Source organism: Acomys minous (assembly GCF_964271855.1).
Source record: "Acomys minous genome assembly, chromosome: 12".
In the NCBI taxonomy this organism is placed as follows: Eukaryota; Metazoa; Chordata; class Mammalia; order Rodentia; family Muridae; genus Acomys; species Acomys minous.
Window position 1 is genome coordinate 60,685,704 of NC_140493.1, and position 5,769 is coordinate 60,691,472.

General features: G+C 50.7%; 1 long non-coding RNA gene across 1 annotated transcript; it reads right to left on the reverse strand.

Moving 5' to 3' along the window:
- Nucleotides 1-2,960: 2,960 nt before the first annotated feature.
- Nucleotides 2,961-5,405, reverse strand: LOC311609756. Its single transcript, XR_014783491.1, has 3 exons — nucleotides 5,279-5,405; nucleotides 4,417-4,494; nucleotides 2,961-3,144 (listed from the first exon to the last, which is right to left on the reverse strand). It is a non-coding gene; the product is annotated as an uncharacterized lncRNA (long non-coding RNA).
- Between the last annotated feature and the right edge of the window lie 364 nt (nucleotides 5,406-5,769).

Genomic DNA, 5,769 nt, shown 5'->3' on the forward strand with positions numbered 1-5,769 from the left:
CTCAGAGATAGAAAAAGAAAACAAAGGGGTTTTTTTGTTTGTTTGTTTTTGTTTTTGTTTTGTTTTGGCTTTCAATGCCTTCTGTTTTGGTCCCCACGAGGGATGCTGGCATGGTGAGTGAGACGTGTTTTGGTGAGCTGTCCTGGGAGTGTTGGCATGCCGACTCGGAGTCCTTGCACACTGTGCTGTGAGAGCACAGAGCACGTATAGAAGCTGCAGGATGCTGTGGGCAAGCGTCATGTTTGTTGGTGGTGCTGCATGAGTTTGCACACAATAAGGACGTTTGTGCTAGGTAGAGCATCTTGTTCATTATCTGTGTACGTAGGCTGTGCCCAGGAGCTCAGTCTCAGCAGTTTGACAGAGGAGCCCTACTCTCTCTCAGATGCTGGTTAAGGATCTTTCAAATGGGAGAAAGTTTTCTCCAACCCTTCCCACATTTTCAACAGTCACAACAATATTAGGCAATACAAACAAAAGACAAAGCAATCTGAAGATCGTTTGCCAATTTTAACGCAAATCTTCAGTGGGGGGTATTGCCTGCTTTGCTGAGGCTTGCTAAAGCAAGCCTTACTCAATGACAGTTTGACTCATGTGTGCTAAGGCAGACTTACTAAAGGGCCACCGTGGGTGTGGGGACCGCTGCCCTGAGGTGGGAGAGAGCTTAGGATCTGCTCATCAGAGGCCAGGAGCAGTGTGGGGTGAGTGGAGATGTAACTCACTAAGAGGAACTCTCCAATGTAAGGGATCAGAGCGACCTAGCAGGATGCTAAGTGAAGACAGGCCAGGGTACCCAATATAACCCTGGGGCAAAGGGTAAGGGGGTCTGATCAGCCATGGTAATCAGGAATCCAGAAAGTTCTTGTTAAATTCACTCAACAAGCTTCTTTGGCAAAACTAGATGTTTCATGGGAGGGCATAGATGGTTCAGCACCCTCCCTGAGGTTTGGACAAGCAGACTGTCAGTCAGGCCCTTGGTGGATCTGAACTGTTTAGTGTTTATATAGATTTCTAAACTGGAAAATCTGGAATGGAGACAAGCTTACCACTGAGGAGGACAATTCTCCTGCATTGATTTCAGAGACGGGAAGATGCTCTGCGTTAACTGCCTGTGTGGGCTTCTCTGACAGACAGAACGCCGCCCCCCTTTCTCCGGCCTAGAGTCTATACAAATCATGTGCAAAGCCTGGCTTCAAATTTTATTGTGAACATGGAACGACACCCACTTCGTAGGGTTGTTGTTAAGATTAAATGCAATGTGTGCAAACGGCCCTCGTCCACTCTGTTGTGCCCTGAGATGCCCCACAGGTCATGTGTTGAAAGCTTGGTCCCCATGTAGCAGACCCAATCCTTGAGAGATGGTTGGGCTGTGAGGACTTTGTCATGGATTAAGCCCTACAGGGACTCATAAACCATGGGATTACTGGGAGACAATAGAAACTTCCAGAAGTGGAGGAACTAGGGCACTGGGGTATGTTTTCACTGGACTATCTCTTGCCCATGGCTTTGTCCCTTCCATTTCTTCTCCGTCTGCTTCCTGGCTGTCATCATAAGCAGGTGGCAGCCATGAAGAGATATTTGTCGCCATTCCCTTCCTCTGTGGCGCTTGGCTTCACCGTGGCTCCTGAGCAGCAAAGCTAGCCAAGGACAAATGGAAAACTCTGAAACCATGAGCCAGGATTAATCTTCTTCATTTAAATTGCTTCTCCACACTGTTTATCACGGCACTGAAAGGGCCAGCACGCATTCTCGGCTTCCCTAAATGACTTGGAATTCAATTAAAACTCAGATGACTGCCCCACCCTTCTGAGTGTCTTCTGTGACAGGTTCCATCTGCTGAGCTCTGAGGACACATCTCTCTGTCTGTCTGTCTGTCTGTCTGTCTGTCTCCCTCCCTCTCTCTCTCTCTCTCTCTCTCTCTCTCTCTCTCTCTCTCTCTTCCTCCCCTGTTCCCTCCCTCCCTCCCTCCCTCCTTGTCTCTCTCTCCCACCTCCCCCTCCCTCCCCCCATGGACGTAGCTTCCCCTCAACAGGTGAGCTGTTTCTGTCTTATCTCTCAAATCTCTTCTTGTCCTGCACACTTGGTCAAGTTATTCATGCTTAATACAAGGGGCAGGATATCTCAGTAGTAGAACACCTGCCAAGCCTGCGTGGTGCCCTAGGGTGCAGTCCCCAGCGCTGTAAACAACCCAACATCCTAGCAGGCAATCACCCGGTTTCTTCTTCCTTCAGTTTTAGTGTCTATTTCTGTCCTTCCCACGTGTATCACTGGATCGCACCAGACGCGTAAGGATCCTATAGCTTTCTCGCCCAGTGGTTTAACTTTTACTACGATGCTTTTGGGGATGAGGACCCGGCAGGGAGGCTTAGGAGCTTCTCTAGGAGCTCGGCTCTCTTCTAACATTTGATCCCTTAGTTTTATTTGTTAGGTGAACTTGAAGAAGAGACCATGTAAATGCACTAATCACCTTTCTCTAGCAGGACAAATTTTCCAGGACGGGCTCCAGACCGTAGACCAAATTTGTGGGCCTCTAGTCTGCAGAGTTTGTCTTCATGCTGGCAGCAGCACGGAGCCGTAGGAGGGACCCACAGTGCACAGAAAGGAGGGTTCTTTCTTCCTCATTCTCCCCTGCCTTTGAGAGCCTGGGAGATCCCAGACTAAAGACCAGCTCACTTCAGAAGAATGAAGCCTACCGTTTAAACTGAATGCATCCATGGCCTGGGAGAAAAGGGAATCTTGGAGTGGCTCTTTTACCTGGTAGTTAGGGGACCTCACTAAACATATCTATCTCCAATTTGGTCTGTTTCCAGAAAGCCAGTGGCCACTGAGCAAGAGTAAGCTTGGACCCTCAGGGAGGAATGGGGACTCCTGAGCACCACAAACATCTTTGTCTCCAGACCTTAGGAACCATGGAACCAGGCAGTGTGTAATGACATCAGAGTTGGGTACCACCTTTGCTCTCTATTCAGATCTGAAGTGGAGGGGCATAGGAAGGTATGTTGATTCCAGGGGCGCACAGACTTCTTTCCTCTTCTTCCGAGCTCAGTGGCATCACTGAGCGCTGGACACATTCCTGGGCAGCCCTTGAGTGGTTCCTCCCCTGGGTGACAGGATCTCCACTGGAAGAGGGGACCAGTCCTTTATACACTAGTGGGAGGAGGAAAAAGATGGAGAAGGTAAGAGGTCTCTAGTGAAAGTGGGGTGATGTTGAGCAAAGGTTCCCCTCATGACTCCTATATCAGCATCAGCCGCAGGGGCCTTCCTGCCAACCTGAAGGCTCGTTTCCCTAAGTGCTTGGCTCCTAGACAAGGGAAGGCTGGAAGAAAAGGCGGCTCACAGCAATGGCTGCCTGCACGCCAGCACCTCAAGATGTCTCTGCATCCCAGAAGCTCTGTGAAAGAGGTGATCCACATGAATGGTCTTCACCTCCTCCACTGCCATCCTCTCCTCAGGCCACCAATGTCTACTGTCACCCCGAGGCCATCTTCAGCTGCCTTGCTGACATCTGGAAACTCGCCTGTGCTTCTGTTGTTTTTTACTATTTCCCTCCATAGGTTCGTCCTTTGCCCTGAGGCTTTTCCTTGGACTGTTGTCACACTTGTCCCAGCAGCCTCACACATCCCTGACACACTGACACTATGGGGATGAGTTAGACATCTTCATGTCCAGCACTGCCCTTCCTTTGTGACCCCCAGCGGCTGACTATATCTGACTGAATGCTGAGTGTATATCCACACACACACACCCTACCCCCCCCCCACCCCCGCCTTCCGGAAGCCTCGTAAACATGTAGAGCTGACATTTTCAAAGATGGCCTCATCATTTTTTCTTTTCTTAACTGAATGCTCACCAGCAGACCACACAGACAAGATCTGGTCCATTTGTGAGTTCCTAGCACCACCATCCACAAAGACATCCAAACCAGACCAAGAGTGTCACCTAAAATGTCCCCATCTTCCTTAGTTGGGTCCTCCAGTGTAACAGCTCAAAACCCACCACCTCAAGTCTATGCCTCTATCTATAACTGCTGCTAGATTGGCTCCTTAAAGCTGTATTTTTCCCGTCCAGAGGGAGCGATAAATCCAAGTTCTTCCTCTTGTTCTCCCACTTCAGAAACTTAGAGGGCGCTCTTTCTGCTGGGGCTTCTGGCTCCTTCATCCTTGATGCTCCGATGCTCCCTGCGGCTTCTTCCTGCCCTAGACTGTGCAGGGAAGACCCCACCCACCTCTTACTCATCCCTTACGATATAATTTGCATGTTACCATCTCCAAGAGCCCTCTGAACCCCCAGGATGAGTTGTAGTTACCGGCCGTCCAGCCCTTTGATTATGTGTGACAGGAAATAACTGGGGAGACAAGCAGTCTGTCTTCTAAGATGGTCCCTGGATGGGGGTTGAGCAGTCCAGGGTCTGGTACTCACCTGGCTGGCACAAAACCCTGTTTCATTAGCATAGCAAACAGATCAGTTTCTTAGTGGCAGACTCAGGTTGAATAAATTCTAGAAAAAAATATACGAAGTCAGTATGTGAGCAGACTAATTTCAATAAAACTGTCACTTGGCTAAGACTGTCATCCCGGGAACAGGAGACACTGGGAGTGTCACTCTTCCCCTGCGAACAGACTGACTCATAAAATGAATGAAAAATCTGAGCAGAGGATGTGGATGGATTGATAGCCGGTGGGCTTGGGACTCAAACTTGGACCTCTGTCTCTGGGTCAGGAAAGGAGCTCTCTTCCCCACTGAATCATGGCATTAGCAGACTTTGTGCCCTTCTTGGATACAGCCTAGCTGCTCCGTGCCAAGGCTTTCCTCTGGGATTCCTTCTTGTCCCTGGCTAGCCAGCCAGGCCTCCCCTACCCCTTTTCTCAGGGCCTCCCATGAGCCCTCTGCTGCACAAGCCTGTTAGCCAAGGCTAGCCTTTTGGCTCCTGTGTGAGCCTGAGCATGGATGTGGTAGTTAAACAAATTTTGGGGCAGGATGTAGCTCGGTGCTGAAAAGCTTAGGCTCAATGCCCATCACAAGAAGGTGGGGGGTGGGGGGAAGGGCAGGAAAAAAACATGAACCTTCAATCTTGAACTACAGTCTCATTCTACAGCCCAGGTTGGACAGAAACTATATAGTCCAGGCTAGCTTCAAACTCGACTCACTGGAATTCTCCTTGCTCTGTCTCCAACTGGGATTGTGGATATAAGCTACCGTTCCCTCTGTGTTTTGTACCACCTTCATCTCCTAAACACCCTGTCTCTGCGGTTCCAACCCCATTCCTCTGTGGATGGCCCACCTGGGTCGCCTGTGGCTGCCAATCCACTTCAGGGAACATCACAGTGGCTGGTCCTCGTGCCAGATTGATTGCTGTCACCTGAAGTTACAGGTGTGTATGGCTCTAGCCTGCAGTGCTGAGGTCACAGGTGTGTGTGTCTCCGGCCTGCAGTGCTGGGGTCACAGGTGTGTGTGGCTCCGGCCTGCAGTGCTGAGGTCACAGGTGTGTGTGGCTCAGGCCTGCAGTCCTGAGGTCACAGGTGTGTGTGGCTCCAGCCTGCAGTGCTGAGGTCACAGGTGTGTGTGTCTCCGGCCTGCAGTGCTGGGGTCACAGGTGTGTGTGGCTCCGGCCTGCAGTGCTGAGGTCACAGGTGTGTGTGGCTCGGGCCTGCAGTGCTGTGGTCACAGGTGTGTGTGGCTCCGGCCAGCAGTGCTGAGGTCACAGGTGTGTGTGGCTCCAGCTTGCAGTACTGAGGTCACAGGTGTGTGTGGCTCAGGCCTGCAGTGCTGAGG